This window comes from Pteropus medius, unplaced genomic scaffold (assembly GCF_902729225.1).
Source record: "Pteropus medius unplaced genomic scaffold, Ma_sr-lr_union100, whole genome shotgun sequence".
Lineage (NCBI taxonomy): Eukaryota > Metazoa > Chordata > Mammalia > Chiroptera > Pteropodidae > Pteropus > Pteropus medius.
Window position 1 is genome coordinate 24,087,681 of NW_024350319.1, and position 26,068 is coordinate 24,113,748.

Sequence of the window (26,068 nt, forward strand, 5' to 3'; positions counted from 1 at the left end):
AAGGAACCCACATCTAAATCTGAGTAATTTTGTCCTTTGTTAAATATTTGATTCCTCGGATATGATGTGCATATCCTTTGAGGTAGGAACTCATCTTGATAATTCATGATGTTTTCCTCATTCCCACCCCCAGAAAAACTATTGCCTCTCCAAATTTGGTAAAATTGATGACATATTCTGTTGCAATTTGGGGGCAACTTCTGAAATGGAAAGGATTTATTACAACCTGAGTATTTCATTTTTCTATGAATTCAATAGATTTAGTTTTGAGTCTGTAAGTAAGGAAATTTGGTGATCTTTAAAAACTTATCTACTTGCAAAAAAATATTAAGTTCATAAATGTTATATAATCTATTGCAAACTATTAATACAGTGTAGATTATTGTCAAGATTCCAATACTGTATATATGTTTTTCTACACATTTTTACATTATGCCCAGGGCTTTCACTGAGACCATCTGGCAATACTCATTTTCTTGCCCTTTTTTCCATCAGTGCTGAATTGTGCTGCTTCCCATTTCCTTGGCCATGTGCCCCCTTAATGAACTAATTTAAGGTCTCAGGGCTTAATGTGATACTACTTCTAGATTACCTTGTGTTTTAACAGTTGCCTTCAGTGCCGTAACCTCAAAGATGAATAGGAGAAGGAATTACTAGCACAAAAATGATATTACTCTGGGAATTACTTCCTGGAGTCTCTCAGATTCACCAAGATAAGTAAATGGAGGTAGGAGAGGTTTTGCTTTTCAAAAACACAAACCATATGTGTGTGGAATTTAGTAGAATAAGGACAGCAGATACAACTTAAACTTTTTTGAGTTACTGAAAGTAATTTCAAGAAAAAATTCCCTAAAAAATGTCTTTACACACACACACACACACACTTTAGCACAGATTGCCTAAAAATGATTTCAGAGGTTAGCGACGCCAGATGGCAGTGAGGTGTAGAAGTTTTTCAATATAACCATCAGGAAAGCAGTTAAGAGTTGAAGTTAACTTCTTTTTAACAACTGTATAGTTCAAATAGCTGTTACACTGTTAAAAAAGAAAGAAGTGGAGAGAAGAGGAGAGAGAAAAGGAAAGAAAAGAGAAGAGAAGAGAAGAGAAAAGAAAAGAAAAAAATAACAGCGGGTCTACGGTCATGCCACCCTGAACACACCTGATCCTGTCTGATCTCGGAAGCTAAGCAGGGTCAGGCTTGGTTAGTACTTGGATGAGAGAACACTAGGAAGACCAGGTACTGTAGGCATAAAAAATAAAAAGCAAGGGATTATAAACTGACAAAATCCTTGCAATCTATGAGGTCAACCAAGGGTTGCCTCACCTAAAAAAAAATAAATAACAGTGGGGTAGTTCCTATGACACAGAATCTCTCAAAGTAGATAGTACTGATAATTCAATGTTTCAAATATGCAATACTGGAACAAATTCTTAATGGGAAGACACAACACACTTGCGGAATTACCAAAAATAATAAACTCAATGGTAACATCAACAGATTGGATTCTTGTGAATCCTCTGAAGTTGTGAAATAGTCATGAGACAACATAAAGTGAATTTTTAAAATTAAAAAAAAAAAGAAACAGCTGAATGAACAGCTTCACCAAATATGGCAGGTCAATATCTCACTCACATCACATCTGAACACTGTTAAAAACACACTTTTAACAAGTTCTCACCAATTTTATAAAAATATATATAAATTTTCTTAATGTTTCTCATTGACCTAATAGATCATTGACATTCCAAATCCAGACTGATAGAGGCAATTAGATAAAACCAATAAGAATTGTGACCTCTAGTTGCTTAAAGACAAGTAGAAAAGATATGGTGCATTCATACATATGAATGGATTTGTAGAGCTGTCATGCAGGGTTGGGTAAATTGTGCAGTGCGCATCCTGCGTGGTCATTTGGACAGCCTGTAAATAAAGTGATAGACAAAGCAGAGAGAAGTTCTTCCATGTGGAAGATCAGGAAAAACTTCCTGGAAGAGGTGATGTTTAAGCTATGCATTGGCGGAAAGGATTTAGTCACACAAATGTTAGAATGTTAGTGAGAGGATTTCAGTTGCAGGAAACAGGCTGCTGCTGACACCAGTGGCCCAGACCCTGCTGATTGATCTTGGTCCTGTGTGATGTGGTCAGGGTGTGTCGCTCTGGCCTGACCTCTTCATGGGTTTCCTTTTCATACCTGCTGATTTTTTGCCTCATGCTCCATCTCCATCTGCACCCGCTTTGGCTCAGCTAACTCATTCGCAGGTCTCAGATTAGACTTTACTACCTATCGCCCACCGCCCCACCCCATCCTGAGATAAACACTACTCCATATGCTGTGTCGTCACACTTATCATACGTGTTTTGAGTAGTACCTGGATCCCCAGTGGAATTGTAGGCCCCCTAAGGGCACAGATTGCACTTACCTCATTCACAATTAGTTCTTCAGTGACTAATATAGTGCACGATACTTAGTACGTGCTCAGTAAACAATTTTTATACTGCTTACATGATGATATTTTGCTATATCAAATTAAAATGTTTGTGAGAAAGAGAGAACTATGTTATATATTAGGTTTTCTGTACAATACAACTTCTTTCAAAACTGCCTTGATATTAATAAAGGAGAAATTATAAATAGTAAGATTGCTTATCCTTTAATTTTCAAAACTCTGCTTTTAGAACATTGTCCAACTAAATTAAACAAATCATATCCCCACCCCATTAATCTCCACATGGCAAGAATACAAAAATCAATGTGTTTCAGTTATTTTGAAAGTATGGAGAGTATATGACAAGCTAAGGAGTTTGGACTCCATCCACTGATTTATCCATTCAAAATTTATTCACTTCATGCCAGGACTGTTCCAGGCTCTGGGGACACAATCAGAAATAAGACAAAAAAGACTTCAGAGAGGTGTTGAGCAGAAGGAAATAAATAAGTAAACAAATAATCAGAAAGATTTGAGGATAGCAAGTGTTATTGAGAAAATAAGATAGGGTCTGTGCTAAGAGATGGGAACATGAGAGAACCTACTTCAGGTGTTCAGAGAAGGCATTTCTGAGGAAGGCGCACTTAGCTTGAGACAAAAATGACAAGAATGAAGCAGGTATAAGAAGAATTTAGGGGGCCAGTAACATAAAGTTTTAAAAGACAGTTCAAATATTTAACTTTAAGGAAATGTACAGCCATTGAATGCCAGTGATAGGTATCATCCACGCTGCTGCAGAAATCCCTGCACCCCATCTCTCCCCTCCCCCCACAGAATCACTGCTCGTTTAGCTTAAAAACAACACTTCGGGGTAAGAGGAGGCAAGTCCTTGAAATGGGGGAGATGAGATAGAGTTTTTTATTTTTTATTTCAAATGCCATTCTCCATTTTCTTATTTAAATAACTCAAGAGTTTTCCTATTTTGTCCTTTCAACCTTGAACCAGTCAGACTTCTTCCTTGCAAACCACTGAAACTGACCCTAGATAATGTAAGACAGAAATGGATTATTGGAAGAATATAAAGATTTTATTAACTGATGAAAATACTGGAGAATCAGCTTAAAAACCTGACAGGAAACAGGGGGCCCTAGCGAGCAGAGAACATAGCCAAGGCCCTGACCGGAGCATCTGCTTAGGACACAGAGCTGGGTGCCTCTACTACCTGAGCCACACTCCTGGCATTACCATCAGTTGCTGCTAGCCACCAGACCACTAGATTCTTGACCCACTCCACCACCATCATTTCCAAGAAAAATCTCTCAATATCCTTTCATTTTTGCATCCTTTCCTCTAGATTCAGATTCCTCGGCAGAAACCAAGAAATCCAGTTGGCCAGGTCTAACTCATATACCTACACCTTCATTTTCTCATCTCAAAAATGGGCGCGTGGGTATCCATCTCACAGCGCTACTGTCAAGTAAACATAGAATATGACAATAGCTGTTATTTATGTTGTTTTCATTCCTATTCCTATTTTGAGCCCTTAGAACATGGGTTTTTGGTGGGATAAGCAAAGTAACTGTTGATGCCTTTATTTTTGCCTCGTTTTTCTTTTTTATTTTTAAGCCCAGGATCAGCCTAAAAAAAATTAGAGTTTACAAAGTGTTGTTCTCTAGAACAGAGATTTTCATTCTTAGCACTGCTGACATTGTGGGCTGGGTTCTTTCTTGTTGTGGGGCTCACTTTGTGCATTAAAAGATGATTAGCAGCATTTCTGACTGCCAGTATCTCTCCTCCCCTCCCCCCAGTTTGACAACCCAAAATGTCTCCTGGGGGTAAAATCATCCTGGTTGAGAACATCTGCTGGGCACCTGACCAGGTGATTTACATCTATGCTACTCTGTCTTCGCCATGAGGCTTTTTGCCTAAACACTATTTGAATGTTTTGCCCCAGCTTAGATGACTTTGACCACTACCTTGAACAAATGAACTGTCTTTCCAGTGTTCACCATAGTCTGCATCTTGGATCTCGTGCTCTTGTGACAAGACTGACAGCTTAGAGTGCATACCTGGACCATGCCCGTATAGTTCTATTCAAGAGCATTCATAAAGCAACTTATATGCATCCTTTTTATATATGACTTGTAGGTTCATTGTTATAATATCATAGTTCTTTCATTGTAAAATACCATCGATTGCATCAGTGGTCCCCAGCATTTTTGGAATCGGTGCTCCTATGAGAATCTAATGCATGATGATCTGAGGTGGAGCTGAGGAGGTGATGCTAGCGCTGGGGAGTGGCTGCAAATACAGATGAAGCTTTGCTGGCTCAACCGTAGCTCACCTCCTGCTGTGTGGCCTGGCTCCTAACAGGCCGCAGACCAGTACTGGTCCGTGGCCTGGGAGTTGGGGACCTCTAGATTGTAGGATTCACCATAACAGCTTTCTTTTTACTTAAAAAACATTATATTAAACATTCACCGGTATTCATTTTAGCTTAATTAAGTATAAATGGTACATATAGTTCCATCCCACTTTATTTCTCAGGATTACACTCAAACTGTGTCTAAGCATAGTCTTCAAATGTTGAAGTACATCAAAATCATTATGGGAGCTTGTTAAAATGCCTATTCCTGGCCCTACCCTCCATATTATGACTGAGAATAAGCAGTAGAGCCCAGGGACGCAATCAATTCTAGACAAGCATCTCAGTGATTCTAATGCAAGTAGTTCACCAACACTCATTAAATAAGATTGGCCCAAGCCTTCCCATTTATAATACGAAGATTTTTCTAAATCATTCCTGGCCTTCTACAGCCATATATACCATCACAATGACACACTGCTTTTCAAAGCCTTGGTTATAACCTTGAGACATCCTAAAAAGGACCAGAGATTCATCTAAACTTTCTATTTAGCTAAATTTGTACTTTTGCTTCTGATAATTAAATGAGGTACCACTGGGAGTTAAATAACTTGTTTTATAAGCCAGAGAGACCTTTCAACAGATGAATGTTTAATGCTGTGGGGCTAGACTTTCATGATGTTTATGTTGGCTACACCAGTCTTTGCTATCTTAGAAAATTCTCTATCTAGTCCCCCAAATTTGGCAATTTCTACTGCCTTTCAATATATCAGGTAGAGCAAAGCAGATAATCTCTGGGTATAAAATAATTATTTCGAGACAGCTTAATAATATTAATTTAAAAAGAAATTTTTAGTGACAGAGATTTAAGTTTAATTTAAAATTCATCAGAGCATGATGTTACAGATGCAAAACTTTTCATTGAGATGACAATTGAACGATCAATAGCTTTTACACATGTTAAATTTGTCTGTGTCTGGTCATTGACAACTGCTTATCAACTTACATTGTCCCTGGTAGCCGGAAAGTTACATTTGACATTGATTAGAAGATACATCTAGATTTTAGAAGCAATTAAATACAATGAAAAGTATTTTATAATTAAAATACAACTTTTTCCCCTTTTTAATCTTCCCCCCACCCCACTTCCACCTCTGACCTACGGATGTTGCCATCTCCCCTTAAGAACTGGATCTCTGAAGGTGGGGCGTCCCCTCCCACATGCTCTGGGCATGCACCCAGGGCCTGGCACACCTGGGCCCTGGTCTGTGGCTCCACCTGAGGTGCGAACCCAGGACCTTCTGTATGTAAAGCAGACATGCTAACCCCTAAAATACAATTCTTTTAATTAAGATTTTAAGTCTAAGTTTTACATTGCTAATCAGTATACTTTTCAAGAATATTAAAATCATTAGGCAGATTCATCTGAACAAGGGATTGTGTCTTATATAGAATTTTTTAAAACAAGAAATTTTACTACTGCAAAAAAGAAATACTAAAATTTCTGAATTAGTGGTGTTTCTCTTTACATCATACATACTAATATACATAAATAATTAGCATGTTTTTAGTAAATGTGCTTTTTTCCTAATTTAAAAAAGCATAAGCTAATTCAATAATTAAGGCTTAAATTAACGTCCTTTGCCAGACAAACCACAAAATTATTCAGAATACACAGAAACAGTTTTATCAGACAGAAAACTACAGGGTTAAGTCTGTAAACAAAGTTAATACCAGAAATTATTTGGCTCTTTGATTTCAAAAGGCATGTTCCACAGTGACAATCTTAGAATATACTCCAAATTTTCTATCCACAATATGTGCTGGTGCCTGTTTTATTTCATAGGTTAAATACCATCGAATGAGTTCTTCTTACTCTATACAGAGAGTACAAAGTATACAGATAGAAGGAAGTAGAGGAGCTTCCTTACTCCAGGCTGCTCATCTTATAAACAACCATTAACTATCCATCAAGCTCTCTGATTAGTGTTATTAGGAAACATAGGTAAACAGGAAAGCTAAAAACAGTGCTCTGGTCTAAAAGGATGCTGAAGAAGCACCTCTGAAGACTCTCAAGTAGCCGGAGTCTTAGTTCATTAGAAGCTCCTCTTCTACATTAAAAAGCATTTATTCTGATATGACCAAGTTATAAGAAGGCAGCAGAATTTCTGCCTTGCTAAATGCCAACAATACCAAGAAGTCTTCTCTGTTGTTTTCCCTTTGAGTCTGACCTCTGGAGTGTTATGATAAAGTAAGCATAGGATTGTGTCAAGTTCAAAGGCTCCTGAGATTTATTTCTTATACTCAGAAAGCCCAGGTGCGTCTTTCAGTGGCTGAGTCATGAAGACAGATCCAAGGCAATCAAGGTGATATCTCAGCCTCAGCCTTAATGGCAGCAGTGAGTATCCCCCAACAGCATCACAGTCTAAATGTAAGCTAACAAGGGTCAAACTATGGCAGTAAAAACTGGCATAAAAAGGAAGGAATAAATAGGGACAAAACTGCTAAGAAAGACTAACCAGAATGTGTCAATTTTCCAAATAGGAAGGGAAAGATAAGGCAAAATAAAAAATCTACTTCTCTTTTTAAAACTTGTGAGAGTATAAATGTAGCGTTGCCATTAATAGCACTAGGAAAGTCAGGAGGATATCTATTTTGGGGTTCAAAGATGTGTGAAGTTTGTTAATTATTAAATTTGAAGGGCCATTCCAGTTGGAAGTGTCCAGTTGGCTTGTGAAATAATTAAAATAAAACTCAAGTGATGATTTGGGAATATGCACAAAGACATCAGTGAAATCTAAAGGAGTAGATGTTCTTCCAGGTAGGAAGTACAGAGATTAAGGAAGAGGTGGCTAAAAATAAGTTTTGAAAATGCTTACATTTAGCAGAGAGGAGAGGAAAAACAGGCATCTGAAAAGATAATCAAAATTTTGAAAATGTGTCCAGAAAGTTCTATGTTGAAGAAGCACATTTCAAGGAAAGGGATGGTCAGCTGTGTCTGGTAGGGAAATCTAAGGCAGATGACATGATGATGAACACTGTAGAAAAAAATGAAAGCAGCTTGTGATAAGTTGAAGATCATTTGGTGACAATGCTCCAGGGATTGTGCCAATGACATCTTACATTTCATCTCCAGCTCATCCTGAACAGATGGTACAAATGAGAATCTCTTCATATGAGGGTTTCATCTAGATTTATAACCCAATCAGCCCCATTTCCTCATGAGCTACCAGAAGGGCTAGAAGCAAAACCCCATCTGCATTCCCAAGGGAGGCAGAATAAGGCTCATTAACAAGATGTTTGAGACAGCTCTGCTTGCAGTTTTATGAAGAAACTTCATAAATTAGCAGTGTAATATGTAATATAGTACATTCTCTTACCTCTATGGACACAGGTTTTAGTGCTTTATAGAACTATAGCTATATTTTAAATGAAATATTATTGGTTTCTGAACTGTCAGATATCGGCATCTTAAAATGAGCTATTAAAAGTATTAATAAATATCTCACATATTTATTAAGAGATGGTTGCCTGTGAGAAATGGAAAATATGGCATTTTCTTAATTTTTAAATTTAGCAAATTCCAAACCAAACCTTCATAATAATAAATTTTTATGTATTACACTGAAGTCTTCTCTAGTCTATCCCAGAGGTTTGAAATAAAGTCTGAAATTAACATTTATTTCAATTTTGTAAAACACTTCCGATTTCCTTTTTGATGTATGGCACTCCTTCAGATTTTATGCATATGCCCTGCATTTTATTATTGCTATTGCAAATACTTTATCATATTTTGCTGTAAGTATGATGCATTAAGAATTAGTGAAGAAATAAGACTACAGTTTGATTAATTATAGTCCAGCAGTTATAATTCTGTTTTTGAATTAATCAAAGTAATTTCCTTTATTATAACATAAGTAGTCTTTTCACGGACATAATTTTTTGTGGATCAGTAATAATCTTACATCTTATAGAGTTATATTCTAGTTATATTGTGTATAATAGAACACTACATTGAACTAATCCTAGTATTCTCATAATAACTAAAAGCCAGTGACCAAACCAAGCACCAGAGTGTAGCTAGGCTCCAAAAACGATCTAGAACAAAGGTTTTGTCTGTGCTCCTTTCTGCTCTTCTACTTCATAGTTTTCCTCTGAGAACTAGTTTCCTCTGTTCCCCAGTCAACATGTGAAACATGGAGATCCATTCCTCCCTGATTTACATGTTTTAAGTCAGCCATCCAGGAAGAGATCGATCCTGTCTCTCAGTTCCAACTTTAAAACTCTGAGGCAAAAGACTGCCTAGTTTCATCAGCTGCCACACCTGGGTCTTCGCCATCACGTGCCATCACAACTGCGTGCCCCAGGAGGGCCACCCGGAGGCAGAGGCAGAGGCTGCTGTTCGTTCTTAAATGAATCGACTCTGGCCAAGAAGAATGGGATTTTTGAACCAATCTATCAGCTGTGGGCTGGGCCCGTGGGCATGTTGGACAAAATGGCTGCCTTGTAGCTATAGGGGAGGGGGTTGTGCCTGGAAAAGTGGTGCGTGCTAGAAGAGGCTGTTCTTACAAAGTCATGCTACAACCTTTTGATTCAGTCACTTAATTTTTTTCTTTTAATAGGCTAGTTTGTTGCGATAAGAACTACAACCGTAACTATCATTTGGGTCTGTTTTTAACGTTTTTATTTAAAAATATTTGTTATTATAAAGATTTGTGGAGACACTGTGGTTATTTTTAGTTGCTTATTCCGGAGCTCTTGTGGAAAATTGAGTGAGCAAGGGGACATATTTTTAAAAACACCAGACAGCCAGTTTTAACCAATCACCTATCAGCAAAGAGGGAACTCGAAGGCTTAGAATTCAAGTTATTGTAGAAGATACTCAGCATGCTGACTCAATCCCTTCATTTTGCTTTCCTCCAATGCAGAGATCAAAAAGTGAAAACTCATCTTCCTAGCCTCCCTTGAAGTCATGGGAGGTCCCGCTTCTCAGTTCTAGTGAACAAAATAGACGTGGAAGTCGATTAGCGCTGCCCCTTCTGCTTTGTTCTTTCCTGCCTGGAGGCCTGAGAGGACACCCTGAGGTGCTTGTCGCCCCTAAAGATGGCAGAGCAAGAAAAGAGGAGAAAATGAAAAACCATGCATTGCCTATGCCTGGACTTTCTATTGCATGAGACAGATAAACTCCTTACCTTATTTAAGCCATTCTATAGGATTTTGCTGGCATGTATAGCTAACACAACCCAATGGATATAGCTATCATAACATCAAGAAAGTAGAAAATATTCAAGTCTGTACTTGGTACCGAAAAGTCAATAATTTTTATTGCTAATCCCTTTGCCCTATTGGAAGGTATAGAAGGCTGAATAAAGGTTCCTCAGAGATGTCTACATCCTATTCCCAGAACCTGTGACTTTGATATCAGTGAGTATGATACTTAACCTGCTAAAAGAGAGCTTGCAGTTTTGATTAAGTTAAGGAACTTGAGTTAGAGAAGTGATCCTGGATTATCCAGGTGGGCTCAATGTAATTACAAGGGTTCTTATAAGAGGGAGGTAGGAGGATCAGAGTATAAGAGATATGAGGGCGGAAGCAGAGGTCAGAGAAGAAAGAAAATACTATGCTGCTGGCTTTGAAGATGAAGGAAGGGACCGGGTGTCAAGGAACACAGACAACCTCTAAAGACTGGAAAAGGCAGGAAAATGGATTCTCCCTTAACAGCTTGGAAATAATGAAGTCCTGTGGGCCCATTTTAGACTTCAGATCTCTAGAATTGTAAAACAATAAACTTTTATCATTGTAATACTCATTTTGTGCAATTCATCATGGAAGCAGTAACAAACTAACATAGGAGCTTTAATTAACAATAGTGTTAGCACATTGGGCTCCTGCAGGAATTTCCAAAGAATCAGGCTTCAGCAGCCCCTCAGATCCATTCAGGACACTTCAGGGGTAGCACAAGGCTGTGTCCTTTCAGCAGAGCGATTTTCCGCTCTGATCTAATAAGAATGATACTGTAGATTTGAAGGCAGATCTGGTTTCTTTTACCCATAACTGGTTTTTTGAACTCAGTTTTGCAGAGGTTTTTGTGACTAGGTTCCATCTACTGAGAGGAAATTTCGCTCATGTGACATTTAATAAAGGACTCTCTGAATACATGATTAATTTTTGCATATCAGGTATTACCTCATTATCAGATTACAGAAAGCAGCAATGTAATTATAAAGCAGCTATTTTCAGCATACTCTGCCAGGTTATTTCTCTGCCAAATATTATGCCTTGGGAAACAACACGTGGCACTATCAAAAACAAGTTGAGTCTCGTGAGCAATCAGTTCAGGTAATTGCATCTTTATTATTGACAGTTCCCTTAGGAATTTTGGATCTGGAGAACTGCTCTGCTCCAGGACTGAAATTCATTAAGGTTTCCATCCTGAGCCAGTTTTAATTAAACTGTCCTCCTTTTCTCCTTAGCTCCCCATAGCTCATTAAAAAACAAAAACAAAAAATAAAAAAAAAAAACAAAAAAACAGGTCATGGTTGTAGAAATCCAGCTGTTGAGTTAATCTGAGACCTCCTCCTATCTATTGTTTCAAGGAGTCTCTTCTCAGTTTATAAATTCAGCAGTTTATTTAGCTAAGTGAGCAGAAAATGTACCTGCTTCCACAAAAAGAAAAAAAAGGGAAAAAGAAAGAAAAGAAAATACCATTTAGCATCTCAATTTGCATCTTTTAGAAAATAAAACAAGTACTTGGAAACGTTCATAAGCTGACACCATGTTTGTGGCAATAGTGCTAGGTGATGAATTTAATGTCTGAAATATAAATCAACTTTTAGATCTCTTCATTCTGAAATTAAACTGCCTTGTGATCGACTGATCGATAGATTGATAGAATATGATACAACATAATATGTAATATAATATATAATAGATTTCTGGAAGATTCATAATTTTTATCTCCTTTCCAATAGGATTCTCTTAACTGCTATGATTGTTCTTTATTTAATGCCAAAGTGAAATAAACGTTTTTTTACTTATTTTCACTGAGAAGCAATAACATAAAACTGCATCTCTTGTTAGTTGTCATTATTGGTTTTCAGAGAGATAGCTTAGTTTCAGCAACACAGGTTCTCCTTCATTGTGGATAAGATAAAAAAAGAGTTTCTTTGTTCATCCAACAATCTAATAAATATTCATTGAGTGCTTCCTTTGTTCAAGGCCCAATACAAGGCAATGCATAGAATACAAAATTGTCTAAGAGAGGCTCCACTTTCAGGCAATTCGATGAGTTAGATTTTACATGTTGACTCTCATTCTCTGCCAAGGCAACTTTTTGAGATTATGTTAATATTTTATATCTTCATAAGATTTTGGGTTATGTGGTTGAATACACTTTTCAAAGCTCATCAAACAGTATATTTAAGATTTGTGTGTTTAACTGTATGTTGAACCAAAGAGACCTGTAGAAAAGCATTGAACTCTAGTTACTGATATGAAAACCGAAGTCTTTAAGTGGAAGTTTGTAAATCTGAAATACTTTGAAATTAATACATAGACAAGATGGATTGATGAATAGATAACAGATACATGGATCTAATAAAGCAAGTGAAACAAAATGTTAGTGGTAGTTCATCATAACATTTTTTAACTTCTCTATATGTTTAAAATATTGGAAAACTTTAAAAGTCAATCAATATAATACCCACATTAGCAGAATAAGAAAAAAATGGATCCAATTGTTGCAGAAAAAATTTTTTAAATGCAAAATCTATTCATTATAAAATCCTTGGGAAACTAGGAACAGAAGAAAATTTCCTTAAACTGGAATAAGTTACACACAAACACAAACTATAACAAAATGTACTTAATGGCAATTCTTTTCGAGCTTTCCTTTTCAGGCAGTGCATTAAACAAGGTCACTAGTTTTATTCATCACTGTTCTAGAAGTGCACGCGAATTTAACAAGACAAAAAAATTCTTTAATAATAAGAAATTAAAGACATATCATTGGAATTGAAAAAAATAAAATTTTATTACTTGCAGACATGACTGTGTATATAAAACTCTAACATATTTCTAAATTATCTAGAATTAATACGTAAATTTTATAAGGTTGCTGAATATAAGGTCACTATAAAAATTATTGCATTTCTATGTACCAGCCATAAAAAGTTAGAAAAATAAAAAATTTTAAATAACATTTAAAGAACTGAAAATACCAATACCCTGGTAATAAGGTGTACAAGACTTCCTTGCAGAAAACTAGAAAATATTATTGAGAAAAATTAAAAACTATATAAATGGAGAGATACACTTGTGCATGACTGCAGGTTTCAACATTACAAAGATATCTGTTTTCTCCAGTCAAGACACCAACAGGACCTCTGTTGATTTTTAAATTTTAATAAAAATGGCCATGGGCCAAAAACTATCAATACACTCTTGAAGATGAAAAATAGGATTGGATGATTTGCTATACTGCAAATCAAGACTTATTATAAAGCTACAATAATTAAGGGGAAAAAACATGAACAAATATACCAAAAAAAAATTAATAGAAAAAAACCTTTGCATTTGTGGATACTATATTCAACATGTAAGCATGAAGAACAGTAAGGAAAGTTTGATATTTTGAATAAATGATTTTGGATAAATTGGACATCAATTTGGAAATAAAATTGAATCTTAACTCTCTGCCTCTTACCATACACAAATATCAATTCCAAGTAGAGTGTAGGTCTAAATATGACAGACACAACAGCAAAGTTTCTAGAGGAGAATATAGGAGAATATTTTCATGATCTAGGCTAATTCTTAAACAGGAAATAAAAAACGCTAATCATGTAGGAAAAAAATAAAAATGTGGATTACATTAAGATTAATAACTTCTTTTTATCAAAAGACTTTAAAACATGAAAACTGGGAAAGATATTTGCAAAACATATAACTGATAAAGCAATTGTATGCAGAACAATGAAGAACTCTTTAAATCAATAAGAAAAAGAACAAGCAACACAATAGAAAAATGAGCAAGAAATTTAAGTAGGCTTTCGCAAAATAAGATATCCAAATGACCCATAAAATTATGACGTCCTCATCAGTCATCAGGAAAACACAACTAGTATCACATTGTGGAATGACTACAAACCCATAAAAACGGTAACATTGAAAGATTGATAATACCAGGTGTTCACAAGGAATGGAACAATGAGAACATTCATAAACTGCAGGTGAGAGTATAAATCGGTGCAACCACTTTGGATGACTACACCATCATCTACTAAAGTTAAAAATATGCAAAGTTAAAAATATGCACTTCCACTCTTGATGCATACCCAATAAAAATACATGCACATGCGTAGCTAGAGATGTATGTAAGAAAGTTCACAGCAGCATTATTTGTAATTGCCAAAAATTAGAAACATCTCAAATGTTCATCTATGGTAGAATAGATAAATAATATGTAATATAATCATGCAGTGGAATAGTTTACAGCAATAAAAAGAAATTAACCACAGCTACATGCAATAATAACATGAATGTTACAAATATAATGTTGAGCAAAAGAAGCCATATACAGAAGAATACATACTGTGGACATTTATATAGCTTTCAAAAACAGGCCATTCCTGCAGTCGAGCTCCCTTCCTGGAGCAGCCTGTATCCAATGACTGGCCCATGCAGGGCATTGTGAAGGAACCGCCCACCTCCAGAACTCTCCATTAAATGAAATGAAGTCTTGATTTTGACTGCCACCCAGCTTCTTCTTCTACCTCAAGGTTTCTCACACTCAGCATTGTTGACATTTTGAGCTGGATAATTTTTTTGTTATGAAGCTACCGTGTGTATAATAGGATATTTAGCACCATCTTTGGCCTCTACGCCATAGCTGCCAATATATCTCCAGATGTTGCCAAATATATTCTGGGATACAAAATCTTCCTCAGTGTTGGACCACGGAGTAAGTCTATCCCCTTCAACTCCGAGAGGTGTTCTACCTGAGAGTATTTACCAACAAACTTGCTGCACAAAAATCACTAGATCTGTGGCACACCCCAATGACTCCTGTTCATTCAATAAACCATTTACACGTGTGTTTATTTATTGGTAAGTTATACCTGTACTATGTAAGAATATAATTAGAATATAATTATATTCTTAGAATATAGAATATAATAAATAGAATATAATTATAAACCATAACCAAAAACAACTTAAGGTTAGACAAAAATAAACATAATTAGCAGTTCAAGTATTTTTCTCTGCTCCCCAAAAGAATGTTCACTGGCACCTCCTGGAAAGTCTAAACCCTAAGTGGAGACCAGTGCCCTGGGAGGCGAGCAGAAACAGCAAAAGGAATGTAGGTAGAGAGTTTAGTCCTAGTAATCTTCTGAGGGAAAAATGGAGAGAATAATTACAATATAAACTTTGGAGAATGATACCGTGATAGATAGCAAGATAGACAAAGTAGTCAGTGTATATCCAGATGGCATGGATCACTTTGATGGGTATTAGATAAGGGGGATTTGGGATTTGTAGCTAAACAAAGAAGTAGACCAGGTCTGCCTGAGTATGCCTACGAGCTACCCATTAAAATCCCTATGAAAAAGATGCAATGAAAGTTTAAAAGCGGGCAAGAGCAGTGAAGAGTAAAAGATATGAGAAGACCATGAATCAAAGTTCACAGGGGATTTCTTTTACTGACATCATTGTTGGAACAAAAGGTAAGTTCTTGCACTTCACGACACAGTTTCTTACCTCTAAATTGAAATTAGTCATCACATATATTTAAAGAAGTGATTAAATCAAAATGAGGCAATTAGTGTGGACCCTAATCTAATCTCACTGGTACCCTTATAAGAAGAAGAATCAAGACACATAAAGAGATACCAAGGGTGCATACATACAGAGGGATGGCCATGCGAAGAGGCATTAAGAGGTGGCCATCTGAAAGCCAAGGAGAAAGGCCTCAGAAGAAATCGAACCTGTTGACATCTTGTTTGGGACTGCTGGTGTCCAAAACTGGGATTAAAAAAAATTACTGTTGTTTAAGTCCCCCAGAGTGTGTATTTTGTTATAGCAGTGTTAGTAAACTAACACAGATGGGGAGCTGCCTGCTTCTGTGAACTCTGTCAGTGCATGGGACAGGCACTTCCTTCAAGCTCCATAGCAGACTTTTAAAAATGTGACATTATATCAAAACAAACAAATAAACAAATAAACAAAAACTTAAGGGAAACTTGATTAGAACACCTTTTTTAGGTAGGCAAAAGAAAAAAAATGATAAGCTTAACTACATAAAACAAAAAACCACAAAGAAATTAATGTTTATTCTAAACAATTCTAAGCAAAACTAAAAGCCAACTAAAAAAGGAAAATTACCTAATTTCCAAAGAAATATGAAAAAATCAACTTTATGCCAATGAAATGTAAATCTTAGATAAAATTAATGTATTCCTCGGAAACTATAACTTGCCAAAACTAACTCAAAAAATCTTTTGTGTATCAAAGCTATTAAACAAATGGAATCAACATTTTAAAATTTACCCACAAAGCATAAATCAGCTGAAAAGGATTTACAAGGGAGTACTAGCAAATGTTCAAAACCTAGTTCATTCCAATCTTATAAACAGCCTTCAAGAAAATAAAGAGGAAACAAACATTCTCCAATTCAAATTAGTAGGAAAAGCTAAAGGATGTGGGGGGCCAAGCTGCAGAAGAAATGCAAAGGACAAATGAACATACTAAAAACGATGTAATCGCACAAGTAAGCTAAAATTCAAATTAAAACCACAATTAGATATCATTTTTGCTTCTTAAGTTTGCAGTTATTTTGTGGATGTGGGTTATTTTATCGTTGAAGGACTGATAAGAGAACAAATATTTGAAACTTTTATGGAGAGCAACCAGAGATATTTGGCACGATGTATCAAAAGCTTTTTAAAAAAAGTATATTTTTAATACAGTGATTCTACTTATAGGAGTATATTTTTAGCAGATAATCAGCAATGTAGGCAAATAGGGTTTAATATGATTGATAAGAGAAAAAGTTTATTAAAATTATGGTAGTCATACATGGGAGACTGATTAAATATATTCTAGTGTATTCATTTAAGAGTAGTTTGTGCCATGTAAATCAAACATTTTCAAAGGATATTTAGTGACATAGAAAAAAGATAATGATGCAATAATATGTAAACATAGAAAAATACAAAGCTGGAGTTGAAACATGATCTCAACTTTGTATGAAAATACTGAAGAGAAAGACATTAAAGACATCAAAACATTTACCGAGGTTTATTTTATGTAGCTAAGAACATGTGATACTTATTTTCTTTAATTCCTCTGTTTCCCAAGTTTTCTGCAGGTATACTTACCACTGTAGAAAACATTGCAGGAGAATTAACAAGAATATGTAGAATTAACAAGAACATGTAGAAAGCTGAATAACTCCAAATATTAATTAGTTTTGATTCAGTCACTCATTAGATATGTCATATTTGGAGCTTCCTTACCTATAGGCTACAAACTCTTCCTTGAAGGGCTCTTATCTGAAACAGATGAGCTTACATATTTAATGTGCCTAGCACTATATCTAACAGAGAGTAGGTTTTTCATAAAAGTTAAACCCTGTCACCTTACTAACACCTGAATTTTATCTTTTGATCTCTCAGATTTGATCTTTTGCCTATAATCAAGTTCATGTTGCCAGTATTTCCACTATGACCAATTAAAACTTGGTTTCATAAGGTCTTATCTTCGTAAGGTGAATTTAAGAAGACATTTAATACAACTGAATACAAAAATACATCTCCTTTAGCATAATTAATTAAGGAAGAAACAATTCATTCAAAGAGGACTAAAAATTATATTAGCTGAATTGGCAATTATTCGCTAATCTTTCTAATCATTTCATTTAAAAGTCAAACCAGTTGTACATGGAAACAATTAAAGTGGATCAATTTATTAATTAGGTAATATCCTACTTACCCATTTTGTTCTCTATCAGGAATTTTGTAAAAGACGGAAAAATTCTATTTTGTTGTAAAGGACAAAATAAGATAAATTTTCATTGAATTATTTCACAAACTGTTCTTATATGTTCTTCTTTTATTTAAGATTAGAAATAGTTTCACAAAAGTATTAATAGAATCAGTAAACAGCGATATGTAATCAATATTTGCTGTTGATAATTTTTTATTGATTTTACTGAGTTGATTATAAAGAACTCGAGGGAATACCAGGTGCCATGTTTCTAAAATATCTGGCTTGTTTAAACATACACAAAACAGTACTATACGTTCGTACATAAATATTTTAGATTAAGACAACGGTTTGTACAGTGACTTTGACTGGCCTATATTTTTACAATCTCAAGCAAACATTCTTTGTCATGAAACCTTGAATTAACCAAGAAAATATCCCAGTGCGAGGAATATAAATTTTGGTTTTGGGGGCATTATGTTCTATTTCTCTCTATCACAAAGCTGAAAAAGTTTGCCTGCCTATTCTTTTCAGCTGAATGGAATGGAAAATTACACACAAAAAAATGAACAAATAAACTGCCTTGACCTTCTCGATTGCTTAGAAATGGAAGTGTTTATTCAAACATTGACATAATGGCCCTGGCTCACAGTGCCCTTGATTAATATAAACTGTTTTCTAGAGGTGTAAGATAAGCAGCTTGAGGCATACGCTTTCTTCATTTTTTTCTCTGCTAAACTTCTCCATCTGGTACAAACTTAGAGGTCCAACTTAGAAGGAAAAATCCTTTATGTCTGCCTTAACTCACCTGCACTCTTATGCCAGGTATCCGACAGGTCTTCTGGCTTCCACCCTTGTCTTTTTATGATCCATTCTCTGCACAGCATCAGAACCATCTTTGCAAAAGATGAATCGATTTCTCTCACTTCCTGAAAAGGCTGCCTATTGTGCTTAGAATAAAATCCAAACTCTTCCCTTGGCCTAAAAGACCCTACAAGCTCTGGCCTCTGTCTGACATCATCTTGCACAATTTCCAATTCCTCACTGGGGTCCACTCACAGTTTCCTTTTTACTGTTCAAACATACCAAGTTCATTGCCACCTTAGGATCCTTGCTCCTGCTGTTCCCTCCACCTGGAATGTCTTGCCTCAATTCTTTCCTATGGCTGCCTCTTTTTTTGCATTCAGGTCTCAGATCAAATACTATCTCTAGAGAGAGGTCTTCTAACCTTCCAATCCAAAGTAGAACAGCCCTGCTCCCTGCTTACTTTCCTGTAGGCCCGCTTTGTTCTTTTCCTTAACACTTATCGCTGGTTGACATTATTTTATTCATTTATTTATTTCCTTATTTATTGTCTTTTTACTCCTAACTAAAATTTCTTCTCCACAAAGGCTAGTATCTTGTTAATCATATTGACTGCTGCATCCTTAACCTCTGGGATAGTGCTAACATATATTATTCGGTCTGCAGATATTTGTTATATGAACAAATAAATTCAGCTGTGCGACTCATCAATTGGGATTTTTTATTTGCAAGGAATAGAAACTGACTCCAGCCATTTAAGCAAAAAGGTATTTATTGGAAGGATGTCAAGTCACTCACAAAATAGCCAGGATAGATGGAAAAATAGACTTAGAAAATAGTCAGGAACCAAGGCTGGAGGACCAGGATCACTACTAGAGTGACACCAAGAAACAGTCTGACCAGAATGCTGCTGCCCTCAGCTCTGCTGGTCACGGCCACTGGACACCCTACCACTGTTACACCCAGATGCCAGTTGCTTCTCCCTCTCACCATCAGACTGAACCCTCACTGCCTGTGCTTCTTTGCTTCTTTTTTTCTCCATGCTTAAATTTCCTTGCAGCAACGATCTTGGCCACATATCTAGAACCCTAGTTGAGAGAAAGTTACGAAAAAAATAGTTTCTTGCCTTTGGGGCTTTCATAGTAGAAGGTGGGTCTTATACCATACAATCATAAAATGTGAAAAGTAAATCACTGCTTTTTTACATTTTATGATTGACATGACTTGGAAAGACATTGATCTCACTATACCCATGGCAGATCTTTCAATTTATTCAATAATTATAGATCAAGTATTTTCTATTTTCTCTCATAATAGTTATTTAGTCAATGAATAGTTATGAAAAGTTAGTTATAATTAACCTTGTAAAATATAGAGAGCCCTACTAAATCCTCATGATCTCGGGTATCTATGGGTAGCTTTGAAAGGCTGATGAAAAGATATATCTCCACTGCAAGGCCAAGAGTTTACAAGCATGTGCTTTCCCTTTGTGAGCATCCATTCACAGCTGACACAGAAGATTTGGACTCGATCCAGATGCCGCACACAATCACTGAGTGACTAGGGCAGGTAGATCTCTAAGCTTTGGTTTCTTACTTATAAAATGAGAATATTGATAAAAATAATAACAGCCTTCTATTATTACCTCACCAAGTTTTTCTGAGGATCATTTTGGACAATACATGAGTTTGCCTCAAAGAAAAAAAGGTTTGCAAAATACATATTAAGTATCAATATTATTGTTATAAGTAGCAAGACTCCATTGCAATTGGAGGCCATATCTATCCTAATCACGTGAACTATCATTTATTTACCTCTTGCTATGTGTTCCAAAGATGTATAGCCCCTCATCCTCTCATTTCATATTCTCTTGCCAACCTGCCTGAATACAAGCATCTCTACTAGATCTCTACCAGATACACTAGATCCTCTCAAGGACCTCCTCCTTCTCTCTTAGTCTCATGCTTCAAAAGAACAGATTTCAGGTAAACTAGCCATACCGATCTTCCCCTGGAGGGGAGGAGGAATTTATTTGATTGACACCTTTAAGGTAAGAAAGTGACCCTTTTTAGATTAATAAGTACTAATAAGTCATTTTTTCCCTATATATCATGTTGGCCATTTTGTCCTATTATCTCTGCAGGGAAAAAAATTCTCATTACATTTATTATCTATTTGCATTATTTTTTTCATTGTAAAATCTTGGGTCTTGGAGATTTGACTAGTTCATGCTATGAACGGCTGTGCAACATGGAGTATTTTATGTATATTAATTCTAGATATATTTACCCTTAGATTATTTTAGCAGCTCTACCTTTATTTGTAATCGAAGAAGTGTACTCTTTCTACTTGTGAACACTTTAAAATATGCATTTATTTTAACTTGCTAACATGGTAAAACATGGAAAATATAATATATAAAGAATAAACACAAGTCATGGGGCATACAACACAAGAAAAGCACAGCAGGCAGATTTTTTAAAGGCTCCGCTCAACAGGGAATGGAAGAAAAGAAAACACAAATGTCTCTGCCCTGCTCAGAGAAGTCTTGCTTTTGTGAGTTATTGCCTGGCAGATGAAAAGGCAAAGAGAAGCTCTAGCCTGCATTTCTCCTCTGTGATCTGAAAGAACAAAAGAAAAGTAAATACTCCTTAGCTTCCAGGAATGACATTTAGGCAAGAATATTCTGTATTTTCTTTTCGTTTCTTCTTCTTCCATTAGTATTAAACAAAAAAATTAGTGGTAAGGTGGAAATCCTTTCCAAAATTATTTTTGTTTTGAGGTAAGAGTTTATTATTTTTTTGAAAATTACAGCAGAGCTTGTCTCTCTCCTTCAAATAATCTAATGCAATATTCGATTGCTAATTTCCAAGTGTCTTTTGATTCTTTTGTGATGCAATCAAAATCTAAGACCTCCAATTTTTTTGAAATGCTCCATTATTCCAGGCGCTATGGGGAGTACCCTCAGTTAATGCTGATTGTAAATGACTTCCTGATATGTCCGAAATCCTCTCAAAGCCTTATTCCTAGGACTTTAACTCATATACCCACCCCAATGATGTGCCATGAGGGTAAGCCACCACTAGGATGAACTCAAAGCTCAATGAGAATACCGTGCCACACTTCTGAACTTAGTAATTGTGCCAGGCTCTTGGACTCGTGAGTGCCAGGCTCTTGGACTCATGAGTGAGAGGTGATTTGAGACATGCAATAAATGGTTAAAATTATGCTAGAATGCTCAGTCCCAATCCACACTGAGACCAGGGGCTTTCTCGTTACCATGTCTGACTCAGGAAACTTACTCTAAATAGCAAGACATATGTGTGGGAGCCACATTCTTGTTCAATCCGAAAAACACCACCACCAAAATAATATCTGGCTACTGCATTTAGTATCTTCATTCACTAAGTCCTGGCATGTTAAGACAAGTCCTCCCTAGAAATCTTTTATTTATGTTTCTTCCTGACAGTGGGGATCAGACACTGAGTTGAATCAAGAACTAAAGAGAACAGAATCTTTCTTGGCAGTTTTTGCCAATTAAATCCATAAATGCCTTTGACTTTTAAAAGATCATACAGACTGAGTTGGATGCTCTTAAATTCTATTTCCTTTACATCCTATTATGAGTTTGCTCCTCTTTGATTATTCCTCTTTAGTAACTTTCTAGGGCTCTTTTTCTCCTCCTCCTCCTCCTCCTCCTCCTCCTCCTCCTTCTTCCTCCTCCTCCTTCCTTCCTCCTCCTCCTCCTCCTCCTCCTCTCTTTTTTTTTTTCTTTCTTCTTTCTTCTTTTCTTCTTCTTCTTCTTCTTCTTCTTTCTTCTTCTTCTTTTCTTCTTCTTCTTCTTCTTCTTTTTATTATTGTTGCTATTGCCCAGGCTTTCATTCTTAGCTCTTTGCCTTTTACAATCTATTCTATGGATCACAAACCCATGTGCTTACAGGTATCTGAAGATAATATAAATAAATGAAGCAGATTGTATGTGAGAAAAATAATGTGGCTCTCTTACTCATGGATGCATGATGAACTACCTTTTCTCCTACAAGTAAACAAAAAACAACACAAGCACAGTCTAAAATGGCAGCCGATAGTCAGTGTCAGGGAGATAATAGGAGTAGCTGAGTCTGTGGGGAACCAGGAAACAGCTGCTTCTCAGCTCATCAATCTCTGCCAATAGGTAATGTGACTATTAGCAAAATTTTTCCATTTCTCAAAAAAATCAGACTTTCAAATGAAATCTCTAATATTTAAAATTTTGCTCAAGCATAACACATCCGCATGCCAGAAAAAGCAGCCAAAGAGAAGAGAATACACCTCTATGCCAGATATGGTAAGTTGGTGGCTTTGTCACTATAGATCACTAAAAGCAGTGGTTTTCAAACTGCAGTGCACAACCTATTATTGGATCATGTAATCAGCCTAATGGATGGCAAGAAATAGCATTTTTAAATGACATAGAATTGCATAGAAGAAAGTAGAATTGAAGATAATAGAATATATCGCATTTAATAAGTATAGATATTATTATAGGAGAAGCAATACACATGCATCGTGTGTGTGTGTGTGTGTGTGTGTGTGTGTGTGTAACAGGTCACTATTAAAAAATCTATTTCTGACTGTAGACAAAAGGTTTGAAAGGTATTGCCCAGGTGATGTTATTCCATTTCTTTACCTTCAATTGCAGTTTTAATGCCAATGATTGTGAAATGTGCATCTGTGTGCTAGATTTTTATCTTGAATTTCAGCTACTTATTTTCAATTATCTGCTGGATATTATCGCTTGGATAATCTACAGGTCCCACAAATGCAGTATAATAGAATGGTTAAAATGGGCTTTGTAGTCAGACAGATATCAATTTGAATCTTAGGATTTCTTAGCTTAATTTCTCACCCTTAAAAGAAGGAAAATTGAAGTGTCTGAGTAGGGTTGTCATAACAATTTGTCCTTACAACAGTGCCTGGCACATACAAAAATAAACGAATGTTTCTTGAGCACCAACCATATTCCAGGCATTGTTCTGGGCACTAGAGATTGATGAGTAAAGTCAGTCCTTCCAACGATAAGACAGTGCTGCTTTTCAGTAGTTCAAGAAAGGATGCGAAAACCAACAAAACATCTCCCTAACGTTTTACTGAATATATACTGTAATCCTTTCATAATGTAATCTATCAATACCCTTTTCAGATAGCCTCTTTGAAGTTTACTAGCTTACGACCACAAGGATGACCTTCTTCTCCCTGCTGAGTGTCAGAAGGTCTCTTCTCCTCTTCTGAGTGTCATGGGTTTTTCCCTTCCCCCATGGACTATGAGGCAATTTTCAGAGAGGCCTCAGCTGTGCAGGGGTAGAGAAAAGAGTACATAATTTTGTGGTGTTAAGGAATTTGGTTTTGGTGAATAAGATGATGTCTGTCTTAGTCCCTTCAGGCTGCTGTAACAAAGCACCACAGAAATTTATTTCTTATAGTTCTGGAAGCTGGAAAGTTCAAGATCAAGGTGCCAGCAGATTCAGTGTCTAATGAGAGCTCACTTCCTGGTTTATGCCCAGCCACTCTCCTTGGCATGTCCTCACATGGCAGAAGAGACAAAGGAGCTCTCGGTGACAATGATCCCATTCATGAGGGTTTTGCCTTCATAACTTAATTCATTTCCGGAGGCTCTACCTCCTAATACATCACACTGAGGATTAGATTTCAACATATGAATTTGGTGGGGGACACAGATATTCAGTCTAAAGCAATGTCCCTTTCCTTTAAAAAGCTTGCTGACAGTGAACACATAAACGGTCAGCGGTAACCTCCCAACTGGCCCGTCTGCCTCCAGATCCATTCTCCTTTAAAGCATCCCTCACTCTGAAACCAAAGACTCTTTCTAAAATAAATTCTGATCATGTCTCTTCATTTTCTAACCCTTTATTGGCTCCCCATTGCCATCTGTAGAAAGTCTAACCTCCTAGTGAGATTTATCAGGACCTTATCCTCATCTCTCAAGCACCACTTGGTCTCAAATTCTGTCTTCCTGTCAATCAGAAATACTCACAGTTTCCAACACTTTGATCTCCCTGTGTTACTTCCAGTCTTTTACATCGGCCACTCTTCTCCGGGAAAGCTTTTTACTCCTCCTATTTCCTCACCTCTTACACTTTTCCCCAAACTTGCACCCTTCAATTGAGTGCACTTTGAAATAGTTTATTTTCTTAATTCTCTCTCCTGTCTTCAAGAAGGTATGAAGGAAGAAGCTCTGCATCAGAACAAAATGATAACTGAAATTCATGATTCTCCTTATATTGAGGCCAATCTGCAAAAAATCTTTATCATTTATTAAATGATTTAAATAAGAATTCAGTAACAAACTGAGATTGTTTCAGGTGCAAAACATTTGATAATGAATAGGTCTTTTGTATGTACGTATATGTATGTGTGCACATATTGTGTGTGTTTAAAAATAAGATATTTATCATTAGCAAAAATAGTGTCTTTCTTTTATGTGATCTTAACCTCATTATAGTTTACTGCTTTTATTTTATATCCACCATAATATTTTAATCTGTCATATGCCCAATTTTCAATCTTATTTTTATGGAAAATATCTACCCCTAATAAGTATGAAATATAAATAAATAAATAAGTAAATAAGTAAACAAACAAATAAAAATAAGTAATTTAAAAAGTATCATAACGAAGGTAGGCACAAATTTCTATGGAAATATGAAAAAGAGAACAACTCATGGTGGGCCGGGAGAGAGGGAAGCTGGGGGCAAGGACAGAGTTAGAAGTGCCGCTGATCAAGAAATTGTTTTTCCTCAAGTGAAATTGTTAATGGTGCCAGGAATCCCTCCTGAAAAAGCCAAGATCAAAACTTATGAAAGGCCAACGTTTTTTGTCTACAATTACAAAAAAGTATTTGGTTTTATCGAACATTTTTTTTTTTTTCTAAAAGAATCTTTCACAAGTTCTCGACAGTATTTGATGGTTCCTGTACACATAGCTCCTCTGAGTTTTATTTCACTGGCATGCATTAAGGTAGCCTTTTCTCTATTTGCTGCCTCTTCCACCACTTCCTCCACAAATATTAACAAAAACATGTGCTTCTGTTAGGACACACTAAAACAAAAAGCCATAATACCAATAACACATCAAAAATTATGAATTGATGAATTGTATAAGGAGGATGAACATTACAGTTAAATTTATAAATCTTTGAGCAGTATTTAAGCTCATCTTTTTAGATTTTTACAATTCTCTCGTTGATTATATTTGGAAATATATATATGTGTATATATAGACAAACAAAAAACTCTAGGGGCCTATCCCCATTCCTAAAGTCAGGTACCCAAAAATACTCTGAAATTTGACCCAAACATAGCTATGGAGCTAGAAGAATACAGAAAGGTAATTTATTACAAGTAGTGGCTTTACTTTAAAATGCACCAAAAACGAAGATTATAATGTAATTTTCAAGACTATTTAAGAACTCCTCCCAATGCAACAACA

The 26,068-nt window shown here is 36.0% G+C and overlaps 1 pseudogene; it reads left to right on the plus strand.

The window, feature by feature from the left end:
- The first annotated feature begins 1,131 nt into the window (after nucleotides 1-1,131).
- LOC120583414 (uncharacterized) lies at nucleotides 1,132-1,249 on the plus strand (annotated as a pseudogene).
- The last annotated feature ends 24,819 nt before the right edge of the window (nucleotides 1,250-26,068 follow it).